The sequence below is a fragment of the Sarcophilus harrisii genome, chromosome 5, assembly GCF_902635505.1.
Source record: "Sarcophilus harrisii chromosome 5, mSarHar1.11, whole genome shotgun sequence".
Taxonomy (NCBI): domain Eukaryota; kingdom Metazoa; phylum Chordata; class Mammalia; order Dasyuromorphia; family Dasyuridae; genus Sarcophilus; species Sarcophilus harrisii.
Genome location: NC_045430.1, coordinates 127,022,099 through 127,045,332, shown reverse-complemented (window position 1 = coordinate 127,045,332; position 23,234 = coordinate 127,022,099).

Sequence of the window (23,234 nt, the reverse complement as noted above, 5' to 3'; positions counted from 1 at the left end):
TCTATGCCTAGTGAAAGAACTCTGGGACATGACTAAAAACCATTACATTGAATTACCAATCCCTATATTTTTGCCCACCTGCATTTTTGATTTCCTTCACAGGCTAATAGTACAATATTTCAGAGTCCGATTCTTTTTGTATAGCAAAATAACGTTTTGGTCATGTATACTTATTTTGTATCTAATTTATATTTTAATATATTTCACATCTACTGGTCATCCTGCCATTGGCAGGAGGAAGTGGGGGGAAGGAGGGGAAAAATAGGAACAAGAAGTTTGGCAATTGTCAATGCTGTAAAGTTACCCATAGGTATTACCTGTAAAAAAAGGGCTATTAAAATTAAAAAAAAAAGAGAGAATTGTAGCTTTGTTAGGGGTATATTTAAAGGGTGTAGATAAAAGATGACTTTAATGTGATGACATAAAAAATCTAGAGGTGAAAAGGGGCTTATAGTGGAAGAAGAGGAATGGGGAGGTAAAATGTAATAATTTATATAACATGAAGAAACACAAAATATTTATTACACTTGAGGGGAAAAAAAGGATTGGAATGAACATTGTTTGAAAATTAAATTCATTAGATTTGTCTTGGACAGGGAATACCATACATACTTAGTTTGGTAGAGAAACTTGTCTCATCCTGTAGGGAAGTAGGAGGGGAAAGGGGAAAGGAAGAAGGGAGGTAATAGAAGAGAAAACAGATATAGATGGAAAAAAAGATAACAGTGGGGAGGGGCTGCAAAAAGGAAGAGTAGGTTTAGATAGTTGGTAGTTAGAAGCAAAACATTGGTGAGAAGGGAAATGAGAAATAGAAAAATATAACTTGGGGAAAATAAGATTGCTGGAAATATAGATAATCATTTTAATTGTAAATGTAGATGGGATAAACTCTCCCATAAAATGGAAGCACATAATAGACTGGATTGATATGTCTAGTTCTGAGAGAGCAAGGTTAAGATTCTTCACTAATACAGTTTTGGTTTTAATTTCTTCTTGCAGCTCTCTTCTCCTTTAGGAATTTGGATGCTATACTACTTGGTGCATATATGTTTAATATTGATATTATTCCCATATCTATGGCAACTATGTAGCAAGATGGAGTTTCCTTCCTTATTTCTTTTAATTAAATCTATTTTTTTTTCTTTTGATTTATCTGAGATCAGGATCACTACTCCTGCTTTTTTTTTTTTTTTACTTCAGCTGAAGTATATTAGATTCTGCTCTAGTCTTTTGATTTTACTCAATATGCATCACTCTGTTTTAAATGTGTTTCTTCGATACAACATATTATAGGATATTGTCTTTTAATCCAGTCTATTATATGCTTCCATTTTATGGGACAGTTCATCCCATTCACATTTACAATTAAAATGCTTGTCTATATTTCCAGCAATCTTATTTTCCCCAAGTTATATTTGCCAGAATACAGAAATGGAAGACAGAGATTGTGGTGGTGGTCCTCCTAATACTCCCACAGAAACCAAGATGCATTCAGGAGGACCTCAAGAAGCTGGCACAGTAAGGGAACACAAAGGACTGGTGGCAGGAGCTCAAGCTCTAGGAACCAAGGAGAAAGATAGGCCTTAAGAAAGCTAACCAGGCTCCAGGAAAGGAGACAAGAATTTGAAACAGATAATAAAGGATTTGGACTTTAACACCTGGCTGTACTTGTATGGTGATTACTGAACTGAAAGGAAGGCTACTTCCAGAGACCCCAGGAGAACTGAAATGGTGAGCAATTTGTAGCTATGCCCAAAGGATTACCAAACTCTGCTAACCTTTGATCTAGCAGTGTCTGTACTGGGTTTGTATCCCAAAGGGATCATGAAAAAGGAAAAAGAACCCACTTGTGCAAAAAATGTTTGTAGCAATCCTTTTTGTAGCAGCAAGGAACTGGAAAGTAAGTACATGCCCATAAGATGAGGAATGGCTAAATAAGTTATGGTACACCAATGTAATGGAATATTATTGCTTTATATGAAATTATCAGCAGCATGATTTCAGAAAGGCCTGGGGAGGCTTACATGAACTGATGCTAAGTGAAGTGAGTAGAACCAAGAGGATATTATAAACAGCAAGAATAAGATTATGTGATGATCAACTGTGTTGGACATGGCTCTTTGCAACAATGAGGTGATTAAGACCACGTTCAATAGACTTGTGATGGAGAGAACTATCTACATTCAGAGAAAGGACTATAGAAATTGATTATGGATCAGATTATAGTATTTTCACCTTTGTTTTTGTTGTTTGCTTTTTTTCTCATTTTTCCCCTTTCAATCTGATTTTTTTCTTGTGCAGCATGATAAATGTTTTCAGAAGAATTCGCATATTTAATTAAGCAAATTGCATCACTTTCCTTATAGACAAAGGAGGAAGAGAGGGAGGGAGAAAATTTTAGTAAACAAGATTTTGCAAGGATGAATGCTGAAAGCTATCTTTGCATGTATTTTTTAAAATAAAAACTATAATTAAAAAATAGATGAAGCTATGTCGTAAAGTGACTAGACTTCTTGACCTGGAGTCAGGAAGACCTGAATTCCAATTTACAAGCTAAATTACTTAATCAGCCTCAGTTTATTCAATCATAAATTGAGAAAAATAATAAGACCTATTTTTAATGGTTATTGTGAGGATCAAATGAAATAATATTTTTAAAGTATCTGGAGGAAGTATTTAATAAAGATTTGCTTCTTTCTTTCCAGCTCTAGTTCAATGATGCTAATATGCAATCAACTTAAGTTCATGGTGGTAATGCATCTTATTTAAACTTTGATTTTTATCTAAAATTCTTCTCTTCCCAGTTGCTTAACATGATGTTCTGCAAACAGTTGTTAATTAATGAGTTGGGTTTTTTTCTGTTTATATGTGAAAGGAATAAATACATTTTCATCCTCCTATATGTCTGGAAATTTGTACTGAAATATATAGTGAGCAATTTATTTTACTGAGTTGTAGAGAGAACCTAGCTCTAGAGACACATATGTTTAGTCAAACAGAGCAGTCAAAATTAGTAGTTTTAGCTTCCTGTTGACAGCAGACTAGTACTCAAGGTAAATATACAGAAAGATTCTGATTTTAGAATAATCTGTTATAGATGTTTGAAGCTTGGAAAATTTTCCCAAAAAAACAATAGATGAGACTTTCCCTGATCTTCCCCAGTTGTTAGGTACTCATTCAAACCAAATTATCTGGTATTTATTCTATTAACAAAAATAACCATTAGCTCTGATATAGCACCTTAAAGCTTGCAAAGCATTTTACATGATACTCTCATTTGACTTTTGCCACAATTCTGTGAAGTGGGTATTATTATTATCTCCTTTTACAGATGAATAAAATGAGATTGACAGGGGTTAAACAACTTGTTCAGAATTACTAAGTGTGTGAGGTAGCCTTTGCAGTCAGGTCTTCCTGATTCAGTCCAGAACTATATGCATTTCACTGTTTAGCAGCCTATTTGTATTTCTTTTGTATTTCTTTGTATATATTTAAGTAATCTCTCTCAATGTAGTGTAAGGAGGGAGTAGGGAGAAAATCTAGTATTTTCTGTTCATGAGGTTTCCAGGCCTGCTCATAAATAAATTTTTTGACCTCAATTCTGTTCAGTAAACACATACTTCAAAAACTTTGTCCCTTTCCCTCCTCCTTCTCCTATTATTTACTCTCTGTCTCTATTTCTGTCTGTCTGTATCTCTGTCTTTCTCTCTGTGTCTGTGTCTGCCTCTCTGTCTCTCTACCTTTCTGTCTTTGTCTCTGTCTGGCTCTCTGTTATATTACTTATGATTCTTAAGCAAGAGTCTCTGCAACTATGATTCCTTAATCTTGGTCCTCAGGCTCTCTATATGCTGACCCAGCAATGAGGTAAATCTAAAGATTTTCTGTTTTAAGGATTTGTTGACTTTTTTAGAAGCATCAGAATAAAGTTAAAGTAGAAAGAGATATCACTTTTGGGAGATCACTTACACCTAAGAGGGCATGTCCATAAGGATTGGGGTGGGTGGGTGGGCTAGGGATGAGAATTCTACCATCTGAAGGCACCAGTCCCAGGCTACAGTAATTAGGGTCTTCAACAGCCGGGGAAAACACAGAAGTAATTGGGATAAGGTAAAAGTGATCCTTCAAATGCGTACAATATTTATGGGTTCATTGTATGAGAATTTTCTATAAGGAGAAACAGTTTGTTTATACTAATGTTAACACCAAAGAAAATAATACAGATGAGTTCATTCCCCCCACCAGTAGATAGTATTTTTTTTCCAATTACATGTAGAGATAATTTTTACCATTCATTTTGATATACAATTTTGAGTTCCAAATATCCTTCTTCCTTCTCCTCCCCTCCCCAAGGCAGTAAGTAATTTGATAAAGGTTATATATGGGCTATCATGTAATACATATATCCAAATTAGTCTTGTTCTAAAGTAAGAAAGTGAACAAAAGGAAGAAAAAAATGAAAAAAAAAATTTTCCATCTGTATCCAGATTTCTTTTGTTCTTTCTCTGAATGTGGATAGCATTTTCCATCACAAGCCTTTTGGACTTGTCTTAGATCACTGTATTGCTGAGAATAACTAAGTCAATCATAGTCGATCCAGATTAGCTTGTTTAAAAAAATCAGGCAGAACCTACAAAAAAAAATAAAATCGTATACTTCATTGTAAAACAAGTTGTTAAACCAGGAGGAATTGTTATTGTTTTGATCAAAATTTTATTTATATTCTTTCTTAGATTTCAAAGGAATCTATCTTTGGGGAGCTTCAATTAATTCTGGTTACTGTGACTAATACTTTCTTTCCTTTTACTGTTCTCTCTCTCTAGTATTATATGAACTAGTATTTTAAACTCTATCATTTTTATGATTAATTGGAGCATTTAATTGTAGAAACAAGCCATCATCAATATGGCTGGGGGGGAAAAACTTAATTAGCTGTGCATTGTGAGATCATCTAGAAACTTTTCTTGATTAGGAGAATTCACTTTGGATAATGGTCTCATTTCTACTGTCCAAAGAGGTTAATAAGTCTTGCCTTTTTGTGTTGAGGGGACTCTGTTTGTCTTTAAGCAATCTTTTCTCATTTTCCAGTTGTCCTAATGCTGTCACCAGCATGTCCATTAAGAATATGATAGAAGTATCAAAAAGTAAGCTGGAAAACCTCCTATCCCAAGGCATAACTAAGGTTTATTTGTTTTTATCCTTGTGCTCATTTATTTGTTTATTGATCAATTAATTGATTGAGTAAGGCCAAGTTTCTCTATCTCACCCAGGATAGAAGATCAGGAGGTATTCATGTCCCCAATTCCTCTATTAATTGGCACACAAGTTTAGACCAGCTTCATTTCTAATCTCATTTAGGATATTACTCCCTCTATTCCTAAACTTACCATATCAGTATTGGACAGTGAGGATAACTGATTAGCTTTTAGTCATTCTACTGCTCAAAACTCAGAGCTCAAACAATCCACTAGCATCAGTCTCCCCAGCAGGAATAATTACTGGCCTGTACTTCCAAGTCAAGCCAGCATTAAGACTGAATTGTTATGGGCCAGAACTCTGAACTTGAAACAAAGAATTCTTACAAGGTGCTAAATCAGTGGAATTGATAGAGAAAATAATTATCTAATTTAGCATGGTTCAGTATGATTGATTTAATCCTACAAGGAGATGTTATGGACCAGAATTTGAAATAAGGTATTCAGTGGAATTGAGTAGACAATGGTTAAATCTAGTTTAGCACTGATTTAATCCTACAACAAATAATGTTTTCCTAGTGATTTAATGATTGGTTTGTTCTCAGTGTGGAGCATATAAGCTAGAAGCCTCAGCCAGGGAGATAAAGAGACATTTGGAGAGAAGGCAAAGAAGTGGAGGCAGGAGCTTAAGCTCTCAGAATCAAGAGGAGAAATTCAATTCGATCTTCAATCTTCCTTGTGGCTGGCCTGGACTCCTGTACTTCCCCAACTAAGACCAGGGCTAGGCTCTCCAGAAAGCTGCCCAGCCCCAGGAAGGAGATAATAAAGGATCTGGACTATAAGAAAGCTAACCAGGTCCCAAGAAAGGACACAAGACTTTGAAAGAGATAACAAAGGATTTGGACTGTAACACCTGGCTACATTTGTGTGGTGATTACTGAACTGAAAGGAAGGCTGCTCCCAGAGACCTCCAGGAAACTGAACCAAGAAAGAGAACATTATGACAAGACTTAACTTTTAATCAACTCTAAACAAGAATTTAAGAAATTATGTAGATACAAAGGTGACAACAGCATATCCTAATTTGCTGGCACAGTATGTAGAGTTTTCTGTTTCTAAGGCAGGGTAATTTATTTTTTTCTTCCTTTCCTTTCCTTTCTACTTATTTTCCATGAAATACATGCTGGACCTGATTATAACTAGATAATACAATATTATTTAACATTTTTATGTCCATTTTGCATTGTCAGATGCTTTGAATTATTGGTCGATTTTGCTCAATTTCTTTTATCTTTGCTACAAACAAATATTCAGTGGGTTACAAAATTACAAGAAATAAATTTATACATGGATATGATTTAAAAACAAAACAGTATTAATGAAAAATGTTTATGATGTAACATATTTTAGTAGAATTTTTGCCTTTAAGTACTAGACACTTTAGATGGGCTAATAACAAATTAATTTATCAATGCTCTCAGTTTACATATTTAGGCATTTAATAAATTTTAAAGTAATTCTTTCCTGGGTCACTTAGTAAAGTGTAAAAATGCATATGCTTACAGTAAGGAGCTCTCTGTATAAATTCCAGCTCTACAATTTACTGCCTGAGAAGTCTTCAGTAATTCATTGAATATCTTTGGGTCTCATTTTCCTCATACACAAAATGATGGTATTAGAGTAGATAGGTTCTGAAGTCACTTTCCACATCACAAGTCTATAATCTTATAATCCTAAGTAACTATGAAAGTTTTAAAAACTATAAGAGACATAATAAAATTGCCTTGTTGAACTTAGGCCATATTGAATAAGATGTGGCCATTCAAACTTTGGCCGATAGAATTGTGAATTAATATAACTGAAGTACAGCATCCAGACCAGGATGTGTCCATATGATTAATTTATTTTTTCTTAATTTGGTTCCTCAAATGTTTATGCTATTTCTTGATCATAGAGGGAAAACAGGAGGTTATTAGTTATCCTGTCTACATTACTAGCCATGATGCTACTGTAATCTGGGAAATGTGTATAAAATTTTGCCCCCTCATTTCTATGAGATTTCAATTCACTTTCTTTATTATTATGCTATTAAGAGATAACATATGTTGATATTATATAATGCTATTCATATATTTTATGTTTCTGAGTTTCTAAACTTTTGTTGTGTCATCTTCAGGCCCTTTTGTTTTGTTTGCAGCCTACACAAAACTCCCTACAAATTTCCAATTAATTTCTTATATCAACTCACAGTATATTGAAACTGTGATGAGGAATGTCACAATGTGGAAGACATAATTTTATTTTTTAAGTGAAGTTCTAACGTCAATAGACTGATATTTGAAATGTTTCTGCTTATGACAGGGAAACATATTTCAGTAAATAAAATGTCAGTTCAATATTACCGGACCACCTTTTTTTTTTTAATAATAGCTTTTTATTTTCAAAATATATGCAAAGATACTTTTCAGCATCCACCTTTGCAAAAACTTGTATGCCAATTTTTTTCCCTCCTTTCTTTTCCTCCTCTCCCCTAGACAAGTAATCCAATATGTAAAACATGCAATTCTACTATATATATTTCCACATTTATCATGCTGCACAAGATAAACCAGATCAAAAAGGAAATAAAATGAGAAAGAAAGAAAAAATCAAGCAAACAATAAAAATGGTGAAAGTCATATCTTGTGATCCACATTCAGTTTTTACAGTTCTCTTTCTGGATGCAAATGGCTCTCTCTATCACAATTCTATTGGATTTGGCCTTAATCACCTCATTGTTGAAAAGAGCCACCCACATCCATCAGAGTTGATCATCACACAATCTTATTGTTTCTGTGTACAATACTCTCTTGGTTCAATTCACTTTCTTTAGCATCAGTTCATGTAAGTGTCTCCAGACCTTTCTGAAATTATCCTGCTGATCATTTCTTATAGAACAATAATATCCTGAACCACTTTCTAAAGAGAAACTTGCCATTCTAGTGTAAAAATAAATATACTTTTAAAATTATGAAATTCTTAAAATTTCTTTGTTCTGGGGGCTATTTATTTTTCTATCTATACTTTTTCCTCATTTTTTGGTGATTTCATAACCCCACCTTGGGACTGATTTTAATATCTATACCAAACACTCTCAGATCCCCATATCCAAACCTAATCTTTCTCCTGGGTTTCAATCCCATATCCAACTGTTTCCTGGATGACCCATAAACTCAATACACCCAAAATGGAATTCTCCCTTCTTACCCCAAAGATTATTCATGCTATAAATGTTGTTACTTCTGTTGAAGAGAAGAAAGGAAACATTTATACCACCTACTGTATACTAGGCATTACTCTGAGTAATTTCTAAACTGTGGTTGTCACTTAAACCTTGCAAGTCAAGTAAAATGATTATCCCATTTTACAGTTATGTAAACAGAAAAAAAAATCAGAGGATAAATAATTTAGCCAAGGTTACAAAGGTAATAACTTATCTGAGGCCGCATTTGAACTCAGGTTTTTTGACTACATGTCTACTATGCTATTCTTTGTGCCATGTAGCTGCCTCTATTTTTCTTCCCAGGCTCCAAGGTTTCTAATCTTGAATTCATCTTTGACTCCTCTTATAAAATTAACAAATGTTTTCCATTTTTCTTACATCCACTTTTGTATATTTCTCTTTTTCCATTTCTGATGTCCCTACCTAATCTGTACCCTTATCAACTGTCATAAGGACTACTGCCATAGTCTATAAATTCTTTTTTTTTTAATCTTTTTTTCTCTCATTCTTACTTCACACAGGTATCAAACTAACCTTCCTAAGATATGAGTTTAACAAATATTATTTATCAACACAGAAACCTTTCTAGTGTCTGTCCCTGTTGATTCTAGGATAAAAATAAAATCTTTCTACAATTTGATTGTTCTGGCCATATTCATATTACTCCCCATTATATATTCCATATTTCCAACCAAACTGAGGGATTTGTTATTCCCTGAACTAGAGTGCATTTGGGGTATTCATACAAATGAATATGTCAAATCTAACCTTCCTTCCTTCCACTCAGTTTTTCAGAATTCTCATCTTCCTTCATATATAACTTTCTGGACTTCCCATAACCATTAGAGTTTTCTATTCCATTAACTATTCCTATTCCTCTTTTCCTGATCCCTTAAATACTTTAAAACTTATTAGCTTAAGCTTAATAGTTCAAAATACATTAGTTTAAGATAGCATCAAAATTTTTACATACCCTATATTAAATATGTTATTATGTTTACCTTATCCCTAGCTTTAACTTTACCTTATCTCCAGGTAAATATAAACTGCTTGAGAATTCCAACAATTTTGTTTGTGCCTTTATAGCTCCAGACCCTAATAATGCCCTAAAAATAAGAAGGCTTTTAAAAATAGTTTGAATTGGTTGAAGGTAAGAAAGTCATTATAATGGATTATTTCCTGTTGGTAATAGTTTTCATTTGATATACTAATTATGACATAAAAAGTAGTATTTTAATATTTGTATTCATTTTATGTTCATTTGGTAACTTTGTACAATAATGAATATATTATATATTGGTCTATATATAGATTTTATAAATATACATAAACTATTGCATATGAGATAATATATAAAATTATATATAGCAAAATATATTTATATATCACAAATAAATATATTTATAATATGATTTGGAGTGTAAATTTTTACTGTTTTAAATGATTTTATAAGTTAATAGTTATATTGTTGCTTTTTTAACATTATTTTACCTATGATTTATTTGAGCTCAAATTAGAATAAGGAACTTAACTTGCATTTATAACATTGTTCCTATGCAAAACTACAGCCTGTTCTATGGTGATTCAGTTTATGACATTCAGTTTTCCAGGAACTATTGTGTTGAAAAGCAAAAAAACTTGTACTTAAAATAAATGAAATTATTCACGAGAACTACCTCTCAAAATTATTTAATATCCAGTTGCAGAATTATATGATCTAAATTCACAACAATCATAGACTCTGAATCTTACCCTAATTGTTACTAATCATTATAATGTTTTTAATAAAATGCCAAAATGATTGAGGAAGAGGGAGAGAAATGGAAAGGAAAGTCAAAGAATGTTGGCCATGTCACAGAAAATATAGAACAGTGCTAAAAATGCATATTTTATGTGCAGAGTATCTATTAACCCATTCCCCAAACTGAATTTACTGCAGATTAAAGAATTTCTTATCATACCTTTGACCACACCATACATTTATTATTTCAATTTTAGTTGATATCTGCACAAGGCCAATTCCAAAAAATCTAAAATGGACATTGAATGCCTTTCTCTTCTACCCATCTCCACCCCTTAGAAAAATAAATGTCTGCCTTTGTCACTGAGACTTAATTTATAAAGATTCAAGAGTTCATAGTGGTTATAATCAAAATCACTACAATTCATATCAGTGTTTAGCTCTTGTGTGGTATTAATAGATTTTTTTGGTTCTCTTTACTGAATTTTCAGGGATTATAAAACATGAATATTTTAAGCAAAGCATAATAAAAGCAACTACCATCCCACTTATTCAAGAGTTTGGAACTCACTGATTCTTTCAATGGAAGGTATCATTATTGTTATCTGAATGTTATTACAGCAGTTACACTGGAGTAATTTTCCAAACTGAGTTGATTTCCATTTTTTGGATCAGCAGATAATGATTCTGAGTGCAGCATGGCTAGGGTTTTCCATGTGTAATAGCTGGAAAACTGAATGAAAATTCTGCCTAGTCATTCAGATACCTTGTACCAATATAGGAGAGAAAGACAAGGAGAAATGAAGCATGAGACAATTGCCTCATCATTGGATTAAGTTGTGTGTGTGTGTGTGTGTGTGTGTGTGTGTGTGTGTTTTCCACTGGAGTTACATTTCTTTGATCTTTACATGTAGTTTAATCACCTAATACTTTGTTTTTTGGGGTTTATTTTATTTTATTGTTATTACTATTTTTTTTTCATTTCCTCCTTGCTTTGAAACTTACAAGTTTCAAACTGGGCAATTCTAACACTATTGATTCCTTTTTCTCCTGTTTGCGGCATGTGCCTTGACGTTCTGATTCATTAAAACCTCATAAACATCATTGCAAAGAGGGATATCTGGATATTAAGATTATGGGTTATCCACCTTACTTCTATAATCTCTTTCCCTTTCCCATTCAATTCTCTAACTCTCAACCCATACTTACCAGATATTTCAGAGCTCTTTGACTGGTTAACTAATATTTCTACTAATTGTCAGCAAATGATTGTTTCAGGATTTGAGGAAGATTACCAAAAAGAAATTTGGAGATTGCCTCTAGATTTCAATTATATATGTTATCTTTCTGCCTAAATAACAACTCATTTTACCAATCTATTAATCTTTAAGTCTGAGATCATGTTATTATTTCAGTCAATTAAATGCTACAGTGTGTAAGATGGCTAGGTGGAGAAGTAGAAGAGCACTGGGCCTGGAGTAAGGAAGATTTATCTTCCTTAGTTTAAATATGTCCTTATGAATTTCCCCTCATAACCAACTATTTTATCCAGCCTCAGAAATAGCTCTTCACTGCTTAAATTCATGAAGATCAGAAGCACTACAACTTACCTGCTGAAGTCAATCTGGAAGATGACCAGGAAAGATTTGTCCTGAGGGGCCAGAAACAGACCAGCGGCAGGCAGGGAGAGGCTAGCGTCCTGAGCAGACCAGGGCGGGGGTGATCTCTGTGGCTAGAGAAGTTATAGAGACCACTCTGCTATAGGCTAACTGCTCTGCCTTTATTACAAAGCAGTAAACTGGCAGAGAAATTAAAGCCTGGAAGAGAGGGTACTCTAAAAAACTGCCAGAACCTAACACTGGCTATAGCTACTCAAACAGGGAAGTGACGCAGGAGACTGAAACACAGCCCTGCAGCTACAATCTGCAGTTCGGGGCTTTTGCCGGGGCAGTTACAAACCCACACAGCAGAGGGGCACAGCCTGGGCAGCCTCTAATTAGCACAATGGGGGACTTGACCTGGGGCAATAAAACTTCCCCAACAGGACTGTGCTTCCCAGAGCAGACACTTCCTGTACTGCAAATCCATTCACTGCTCAACTGCTAATACCCACAGCCCCAGGGCGGGATTTGGCTTGGGATAGTGAAACTCTCACTGCTCAGTGTCTAGCCCCAGGGCAGTCATTATCTCACACAGTGGGGGTTTTTTGCAGGGCACTTTCCCAACTCTGCCCTGCAGGTCCGAGTTACTTCCTGGTGGGGAACTCTTTCCCAGAGCACTCCAGTACCTCCATGCTTTTTGCAGCCCGCTAGCAGGACAGCTACCCATCCATACACCTCTCACTGCTCTGCAGAGGAAGCTGGTAACCTCCTGGCCCTGAAGGTAGATCCTACAGAATTTAGCAAAATGAGTAAGAAAATCAAAAGGACAATTGATAGTTTCTACTCAGCAAGAGAACACCTTTTCAAGCCTGAAGAGACTAATAGCAGACAGTCTCCAGACAATTGTTGGTCCCCAATACAAAAGGCTCTCCTAGAAGAGACAATTAAAAACCTTAAAAGAGAGGTAGAAGAAAAATGGGGAAAGGAAAGAGAAGCTATGCAACAGAGTACAGAAAAGACATATAATTCACTAAAAGAAAAATTTGACAAAATGGAAAAAGAAAACAACTCCCTGAAATGTGAACTGGAAAAGATAAAAAACTCCCAAGAAGTGCAGGGAAACAGAATTTGTGAATTGGAGATAGAAAATAACTCACTAAAAAAAAAAAAAAATAGTGAAATGGAAAAAAATTCCATAGAGCAAAATGACTCATTTAAAAACTCAATCGGACATATACAAAAAGAAGTAAAAAATCTAATGAAGAAAATAACATGCTAAAAATCAGAAGTGAACAAATAGAAATGACTGACTCATTGAGACAGGAAGAATCACTCAAATAAAACCAAAAACCTGAAAGATTGGAAAAAAATGTCAAATATTTACTTGAAAAAACAACGGACCTGGAAAATAGATCAAGGAGAGAAAACCTAAGGATCATTGGACTACCCGAAAAATATGATGAAAAAAAGAGCCTAGATACTATTTTACAGGAAATTATTAAAGAGAACTGCCAAGAAGTAATAGAACCGGAAGGTAAAATAAGCTTGGAAAGAATCCATCGAACACCTTCCGAAAAAGACCCTAAAATAAAGACTCCGAGGAATATTGTAGCCAAACTTCAGAATTTTCAGATTAAAGAAAAAATTCTACAAGCATCCAGGAAAAAACAGTTCAAATACCAAGGTGTCACAATAAGGGTCACACAAGATCTGGCTGCCTCAACATTAAAGGATTGAAGGGCCTGGAATTTGATATTCCGAAAGGCAAAAGAACTTGGAATGCAGCTAAACTACCCAGCTAAGCTGAGCATTTTTTTCCATGGAAGAAGATGGACATTTAATGAAACAGAGCAATTCCATCTGTTTCTAAAGAAAAAACCAGACTTAAACAAAAAATTTGATCTCCAACAACAGGACTCAAGACAAGCAGCAAAAGGTAAAAGGAACTCTTGAGAACTGTATTTCTGTTGTGGATATACATAAAATCACATGTATAATTTGATTTTACTGATATAGCATAAAAAAAGGAAGCTAGAAATGGAAAGGGGATAGTGTCAGAAAAAGGGGAAAGGGGAGATAAAAGAGGGAAACTTCATGCGTCGATGAGGCAAAAGAAACCTATCATATCTGAGGGAACTTAGAGAGGGGGAAGAACATTGTGCAAATCTTACTCTCATCAGAGTTGGCTCAAAGAAGAAATAATTGACACATTTGTTTTAAGAGAATCATCCTCACCCCATTAAAAAGGAGAGGAAAAGGAAAAAGGAAAAGAGAGTAAGGGAAGGGTACAAGAAAGGGGAAGGAATTTGGAGGAGGGAGGGATACAAAGAGGGAGAGCTAGGTGACACAAGTGGGAACAATAAGAATATAAGGAAGTGGGGAAGGAAAAAAAGAAAAGAATAATTGGGATTTGGTGGGAAAAGGAATTTAAACCATAAATGGAATGGATGAACCCCATAAAGAGGAGGCAGATAGCAGATATCAAGAGTCAGAACCTACAATTGTTGTTTAAAGAAAAACACATTTAAAACAGAGAGAACATACAGAGTAAAGGTAAAAAGGCTGGAGCAGAATCTATTATGCTTAGGTGAAGCAAAAAGAAGCCATCCTTATCTCAGATCAAGTAAAAGCAAAAATTGATCTAATTAAAAGAGATAAGGAAGGAAACTTAATTTCAAAAAAGGTATTATAGACAATGAAGCAATATCAGTATTAAAATATTGCACCAAGGGTATAGCATCAGCTTCCAAAGGAGAAGTTGAGAGACAAGAAGAAATAGACAGCAAAACTAAATAGAGGGAGACCCTCAATCTTACTTAATCTAGATAAACCAAATCACAAAACAAATAAGAAAGAAAAAAGAAAAATAGAATATTAGAAAGACTAGGTATGATAGACTTGGAGAAACTTGGTGATAGAAAGGGTATATTTCTTCCCAGCAGCCATGGAACCTAACAAAATTGACCATAATTAGGACATAAAGACCCAAAATTAAATGCAGGAAGGCAGAAAAGTAAATGCTTTCTTTTCAGATCACAATGCAAAAAACTACATTCAACAAAAAATAGGTGAAACAAACAAAAAAGTAATTGAAACTAAATAATCCTCATCTTAAAGATTGGTGAAACAGCAAATTATAGACACAATTAATAATTCACGCAAGATAATGACAACAGTGAGACATCATACCAAAATTTGTGGATGCACCAAAGCAGTAATAAGGAAAACTTTTATATCCTTAGAGGTTTACTTGAACAAACAGAGAAAGAGAATAATGAATTGGGCTTCGTTAAAAAGCAGAAAAAAGACCAAATTAAAAAACCCCAATCAATTACTAAACTTGAAATTTAAAAAAAAGGAGAAATTAATATTTTGAAAACTAAAAAACTATTGAACTAATAAATAAAATAAGAGTTTTTTATAAAAACACCAATAAAATTGATAAACCTTTTGGAAACTGATTAGAAAAAAGGGAGAGGAAATCAAATTATAGCTTAAAATGAAAAGGAAGAACTTTCCACCAATGAAGAGGAAATTAAAGAAATAATAAGAGGTTACTTTACCCAACTTACACCAAAAATTTGATAACCAAAATGAAATGAATCTCCCCAAAAATAAGGTTCCCAGATTACAGAGGAGGAAGAAATGTTAAATAGCCCAGTTCGGGAAATAGAACAAGCTATTAATCAACTCCCCAAAAACCCCAGGACCAGATGGATTTACATGTCAATTCTACCAAACATTCAAAGAACAATTAGTCCCAATGCTTTATAAACATTTAAAAGTAGGAAAACCACCAAATTCCTTTTATGACACAGACATGGTACTGATACCTAAAACAGGTAGGCTGAAAACAGAGAAAGAAACCTATAGACCAATCTCCCTAATGAATATTGATGCTAAAATCTTAAATAATATATTAGCAAAAAGATTTCAGAAAATCATCCCAATGATCAAGTAGGATTTATACCAGGAATGCAGGGCTTTAAATTAGGAAAACTAGACAAAACTGGCCTATTAATAACCAAACCAACAAAACCATATGATCATCTCAATAGATGCAGAAAAGATTTGAAAAATAACATCCACCCTATTAAAAAACACTTGAGAGTATAGGAATAAATGGACTTTAAAAATAATAGTAGCATCTATTTAAACCAGCAGTGCACATATGTAATGGGGACAAACTGCAACCATTCCCAATAAGATCAGATTGAAAAATGCCCACATCCGTTACTATTTAAAATTTTATTAGAAAGCCTTTAATAAGAACGAGAAAGAGATTAAAGGAATAAGAATAGGCAATGAGGAAACCAAATTATCACTTTTTGTGATATGATGGTATACTTAAGAACCCCAGAGATTCTATAAAAGTTATTAGAAATAATCCACAAATTTTACAAAGTTGCTGGTTATAAATAAACCCACATAAGTCATCAGCACTTTATATACTAAAAAATCCAACAGTCAGAGTTACAAAGAGAAATCCCATTTAAAGTAACTACTGATAGTATAAAAATTTAGGAATCTATCGCCAAGGGAAAACGAAACTTATGAGCAAAACACAAAACACTTTCCACAAAAATTAAATCTGATCTAACTAACTGAAAAAAATAAAATGCCCTTTGGATTAAAAAATAATAAAGATGAAATATAAAAACTAATCATTTATTTAGCTATACCAATAGATTCCCAAAACTATTTTGATGACCTAGAAAATAAAAACCAAATTATATGGAAAAATAAAAATAAGAATTTCAAAAAAATGAAAAAAAAAATCAAATGAAGGTGACCTAGCTGTATAGATCTAAAATTAAATTTATAAGGCAATGGTTACTAAAACTATCTGGAGGCTAAGAAATAGACTAGTTGATCAATGTAATAGGTTAGGTTAAAGGACAAACAGCCAATAACTTTTAATTATCTAGTGTTTGAAAACCAAAGACCCCAATTTTGGGGATAAGAAGCATTATTTGACAAAAAATTGCTGGGAAAATTGGAAATTAGTATAGAAACTAGGCATTGACCCAAACCCTTAACACTGTACACCAAGATATAAAATGGGTTCTGATCTAGGTAAAGAAAGAGATCATAAATAAATTGAAGAGCTTAGGATAGTTTACCCTCAGACCTGTGGAAGAGGAAGGAATTTATGACCAAAGAAGAACAGAGATCATATTGACTACAAATAGAAAAATTTTGATTATATCACATTGAAAAGTTTTTGTACAAATAAAACTAATGAAAGATTAGAAAGGAAACAATAAAATGGGAAAAATTTTACAGTCAAAGGTTCTGATAAAGGACTATTTAAAAATATATAGAGAATTGACTTAATTTGTGAAATCAAGCCATTTCCAATTGATAAATGGTCGGGATAAAAGACAATTTTCAGATGATAAATTAAAACATTACACTCATATGAAAAGAGGTTCCAAATCACTATTGATCAGAGAAATGCAAATTAAGACAACTCTGAGATCCACTACACACCCGTCAGATTCTGAATGACAGGGAACAAAACACAGAATGTTGGAGGGATGTGGGAAAACAGGGACAGATACTTGGGGGAATTGAATACATCCAGCCATTCTGGAGAGCAATTTGGAACTATGCCTAAAAAATTATCAAACTGTGCATACCCTTTGATCCAGCAGTGTCGCTACTGGGCTTATACCCCAAAGAGATACTAAAGAAGGGAAAGGTACCTGTATGTGCCAAAATGTTTGTGGCAGCCCTGTTTGTAGTGGCCAGAAGCTGGAAAATGAATGGATGCCCATCAATTGGAGAATGGTTGAGTAAATTGTGGTATATGAATGTTAAGGAATATTATTGTTCTGTAATAAATGACCAGCAGGACGAATACAGAGAGGATTGGCGAGATTTACATGAACTGATGCTGAGCGAAATGAGCAGAACCAGGAAATCATTATATACCCCAACAACGATACTGTATGAGGATGTATTCTGAAGGAAGTGGATTTCTTCAACAAGGACAAGATCTAACTTAGTTTCAATTGATCAAGGATGGACAGAAGCAGCTACACGCAAAGAAAGAACACTAGGAAATGAATGTAAACTGCTTGCATTTTTGTTCTTCTTCCCAGGTTATTTATACCTTCTAAATCCAATTCTCCCTGAGCAACAAGAAAACTGTTCAGTTCTGCACACATATATTGTATCCAACATCTACTGTAACCTATTTAACATGTATAGTACTGCTTGCTATCTGGGGGAGAGGGTGGAGGGAGGGAGGGGAAAAATCGGAACAGAAGTGAGTGCAAGGGATAATGTTGTAAAAAATTACCCTGGCATGGGTTCTGCCAATAAAAATTATTTAATTAAAAAAAAAATCCAAATAAATAAATAAATATGTCCTTATTAACTGTGTGGCCCTGAGCAAGTCACTTAACCCTGTTTGCCTCCATTTTCTTATTTATGAAATGAGCTACAGAAGGAAATGACAAATCACTCCCTTATCTTTGCCCCTGTAAAAAAGGTTAGGAAACATCAGACAAAACTGAAATATGACTAAACAACATAAGCCAGAAACTGTGCTAAGCTCTAGATACAAAGGGTAAAAATCAGTACCCCACTTAAGGAACTCACAATTTAATGGGGAGACTGTGTGCAAATAAATAGGTACAAAAAGCTACATACAGGATAAATTACTAGAAAATATTTATTAAGTTAAGGTACTAGAATTAAGAGAGACTGAGAGAGATTTCCTCTAAAAGGTGGGATTTTAGTTGAAACTGAATTATGATGGCAATGAAATGTAAAATAAAGTATTTCAGATATGGGGGACAAGCAAAATAAATGCCTGGGTCATAAATGTCATACAGAGAACAGCAAAGAAGCCAGTGGCATTAGATTGAGGAAAACATGAGAGCAAGGTGGGTAGGAAGACATTACTTCCATACTCCACAAGATTTTATATGCCATGTAAGCACAGGATGCTTGAAAAATTGTATTGTATGCCTGACCCTTGTCATTGTTCGTTAATATATTTCTGTTGTAGATAATACAGCATGGCCAACGAACTAAAAGTTTACTTGTCAACTAGCAAAGAATAACTGTGGCTAAAATGATGAAATCAACCATGCAATTTCATAGAATCAGAAGATTTAGAATTGGAAGGAATTTTGGCCCTCCAATCCAACATGTAATCCTGATGCATTTCATATATGCAAATTCAGCTTTGGGGTAAATTGCTGTAAGCAATGAACTTCTTATTCACTTGGTTTTATGGTTCAAAGAAAGTCTCATTTGAAGTCAAAGAACTGAGTTTGAATTCCAGTACTATTGCTATAGTGTGATGCCTAATCTACTTTTTATCTGTCTGGTACCTATTTTGTATGTACCTGTATAACATTACTTTATTTCCCTCTGCTAGTAAGTAAGCTTCTTCAGGCCAAGGACTGATTTGATTTTGTCTTTATATCCTCAGAAACAATCATTATCTGGACAGAGAAAGTTTTTTACTGATGGTTGATTGATTGACAGATCATGATCAATTTATTTGATTTCCTTGATTGTCAGATTCGTGAAATACAAAATTGGAGTAACATTATAATAGTCACGAAACAAACCACTCAAATAAAAGAAGATTAAAAGAGATGGTAAGGTGTTTTCTAGCTGCATGACACATAGAAGTCTGAACAATCATCACATACTTTCTCATGTCTCCCAAGTCAGAGAAAGTTATTTAGGAAACTGCTTTCCTTCCTCATCATAAACATAATTATCCCTAGTATGAAAAGACAAAGAAAATTTCAACTTTTATCATTACAGATAATATTATTGACCCTGGATGTAACATGGTAATTATTGTACTTTCTTCAAGGAAACTCATTTCCTTCTGTTCCCATCATGCAAGCATGGTATGTTTGAGTGAAGTAAAAGCTATTATATTCAAGTTTCCCTGCAGTTTGCTTAAAAAAAATTCCACATTACATAATATGACAATATACAAGTAAAATATGCACTAAGTATGTGTATTGGAGGAGGGAATTAAACAGATCTAAAGAGCAATTCATTCCATTCTCATTTTTTTCTTTTGAATCCTTTGTTGGTCTGACAAAATTCCTGTTTGAAAAAGAAGAAAGAATGATAGCCACTTGAGGTGACGGGATGCGATAGGGAAGAAATATGCTACATACTCAGTAATACCTTTTTGGACAGAAAAAGGGGAACAGAATGCCTGGTATCTTGTTCTTACAATAACATCATGTTGTCTAAGTGCTGAGGATTTATAGAAACTTTTGAGTTACAGGCTTGCTAATGTTTTTTATAAATGCCATCTGGTGCTTAAATCAGAAAAGTGCACTAAAATTTACTTTTAATGAATAACTATCTTGTATCCTCCAGGGAATGTAAAATGTAGAGGAGTGAATATGGTTTAAAAAATGTGCTGAGGCAGGCTCACATTGTAGATTTTTCACAGAAACAAGATCCAGTCACTGAGTTCCAAAACTGTATCTGATCAGGAGAAAGTTTGTGTAGAAAGTCATCAAGGTCTGATGGAAATAGACTGCAAATTGGAAGAAACCTGGAATCAGATATTGTTTCTTCCATTTGTTAATGAGGTGAACTAGAACAAGCCCCTTACTCTCTTTGTCTCACTTTCCTTATTTGTAAAATGGGAATAACAACTCATGCAGTGGTTATGAGGATCAAATGAGACAATGCATTTGAAGTACTAAACACATATCTGATAGCAATATGTGTTCAAAAGAAATTGGTCTTCATCTAAAGGTATGAAGTGAAAAGATTTTTCCTCTTAACAATTAGAGCAGATATAAGATCTGTAAAATAGTGTTATACCACTCTGTATCCCAGACTACTAAATATCTTAGATGTAAATACTCTTAAGTCCCCCAACACCACCATTTGTCTGTTTCTATCAAATGAGCATATGGGATTATTCAGATACCTTATAGTTCTGAACCAGCTCTAATTGTGGGAATTTTTCAGTGAATTGATGTCATTAGACTAAGTATTGAGTTTACACACTATCTTCTGAAAATGTGTTTTATTCTTCTGTCTCTTTGTTTTTGTTAATGTTCACATTCTAAATAAAATCAATAGAGAATGAGGATCTACTCTGTGCAAAGTTACAAAATATGAACTTCTATGGGATTCCTTCCTCTTTTTTCTCTTCCTCTATCAATTCAACAATCAAGTGACCATAGCTTTACACTGCTCTGCTTCGTGCAGACATTGATGCAGGTCAATTGTCCTTCTTTCATTCTTTACCCCTGATGGTAATGACATTACACTTCTCATCTCAACACCTTTGCACATCTTGCAACTGAGACCCAAAATTCATTCTTATTTCATATTTATCTTTTAAAATATCTAATTTTGTTGAAAGCTCAGTTCAAGCAGAAGAAAAGTTGTCTACATAAGAACTTTCTGGATCCACCCAAATGATAAGATCTCCTCTCCAAGGGGGTAAAAATATCAATGTCTAAACACATTGTAGTATACAAATTCATGACTTTAAAGTTATGAATTTTAGCAATCCAGGGAATCATTAGAAGTCATATTAAATGAATGTAGAATAAATAATTAAAAACAAGAAAACAATATAATGACTGCAGTATCCTAAATGAAATCATAAAAGACTAGAGGACTAGCTCTGACAATTAGCTATACTATAATTTCTCAATGAATAAGTCCCAAAGACTACTTGTCCCTCTCCTGGAACTTTGCTTTCCCCATAATTAAATTTGCTATTTCCTGAAGCATCTCACTTTTGCTAAACAGTGAAATGATTGGGAGGAGGGGTAGGTTTTCAATTATGCTACCTAACACTTTCTCACTTGTCACTTAAACACTTTTACTTTCAAAATACATTATATAAATTAATCTATTCAATGACATTTAGATATATGGTAATAGTTTATTGCCAAAGGTTATCTATAAATTCCAATTTATTTGTCCCTAAACCAGTGTTTATTCCCAATTTGATTTTCCAGTATATCATGATGCTACATTCACAAATTCAAATAACTACTGTGAGTTCAATATAAAACTAAACAGGGGGGAGGGGGGAAGGTCAGAGAACCATCAATTAGTGTCGAATTATATTTATTTGGGAATTTTTTTCAGATGTCATTTTCTCTATCTTCATTCAGCTCCTTTATTGGCCAACTAATCAAGGAAATTTATTTATTTATTTTGCTATGAGGTGAGATGATCTTTGAGTAAATTACCTTTTCCCTAACACAAACAAAATAACAACTGAGGTTCCTCACTTGTTCGGATGATCTGTGAATTTAATATCTGTACAAGAGCTTTCTTATGATAGCATAAATCTAAAGTTAGAGGGAAATTCAGAAGTCATTTAATACTACTCTCCCATTTCACAGATTTCTGAGGCTCAAAGATGGTAAATGTCTTTCCCAGGATCACAAAGGTCAGTATTGATAGAACCAGAATTTGAATGAAAGTCAAAGAAAGAAAAAACAAAATTACTGCCATTGGTGTATACTGCTATTCATCACTGAGGAATTTGGGAAACATCACAAGTCTGGCAAAGGAATATTAGTGATTGCAGACTTCCATTTTCTAACCTAGAGCATTATTTGGAGGATAATTTGGAGGCCAGTTTTTTTTTTTTTTTAATTGTGGTTTATGACTTGATATGGGAATTCAACTGAATGTGGAGGTCACAAAATTATGATTTAATATGAGTAAATGTTTGATTTCCATGCTTATTTTTTGTATCCATAGAGCTGGGGTCATATAAAAATTTCCAATGTGAAAAAACAATCAGGACTAGAAAAAATTTAAGAAATCCTGTATTCTCTGTCTCTGTTTCTTTGTCTGTTTCTGTCTCTCTCTTTAACTATATCTTTATCTCTTTCCTCTTTGTCTGTACCTCTGCATCAGTAAAATATGTATACTTGTAGTAGCTGCTTTTCAGGATTAGTAAAAAGCTATAAATTAGGAATTCTTTATTTTTCAATATGGTGATGTTTATGGACCCCATATCAGAAAAAAAAATGTTTTTAATAAATTGCATCCACAGGATTACAAAAGAAACCAATTATATTAAAATATTGTTATAGTAATTTATTAAAGTATACATTACTTATGGACCTCAGGTTAAAAGTACTGCCTAAGATAAAACTTCATTAAACTCAAGCAAGAAAGCCATCAATATTAGTCAATGCTCCAAAATTAAAGAGGCTTGAAACAATAAAGAGTATTTGTAAAATATGTTTTCATCTGATATCAATAGGTAGAACAACTTAGTAATTCAACAATAATAATAGCTACCATTTATATAGTGCTTTAGGTTTGCCAAGTGCTTTACAAATATTCCAATTTTATCCTCACAGCAATCCTAAGAGGTATATCTTGTTATTTTACCCAATTTGTAATGTACAGATCACACAGACTTTTTGAACAATTTGAACACAAATTTT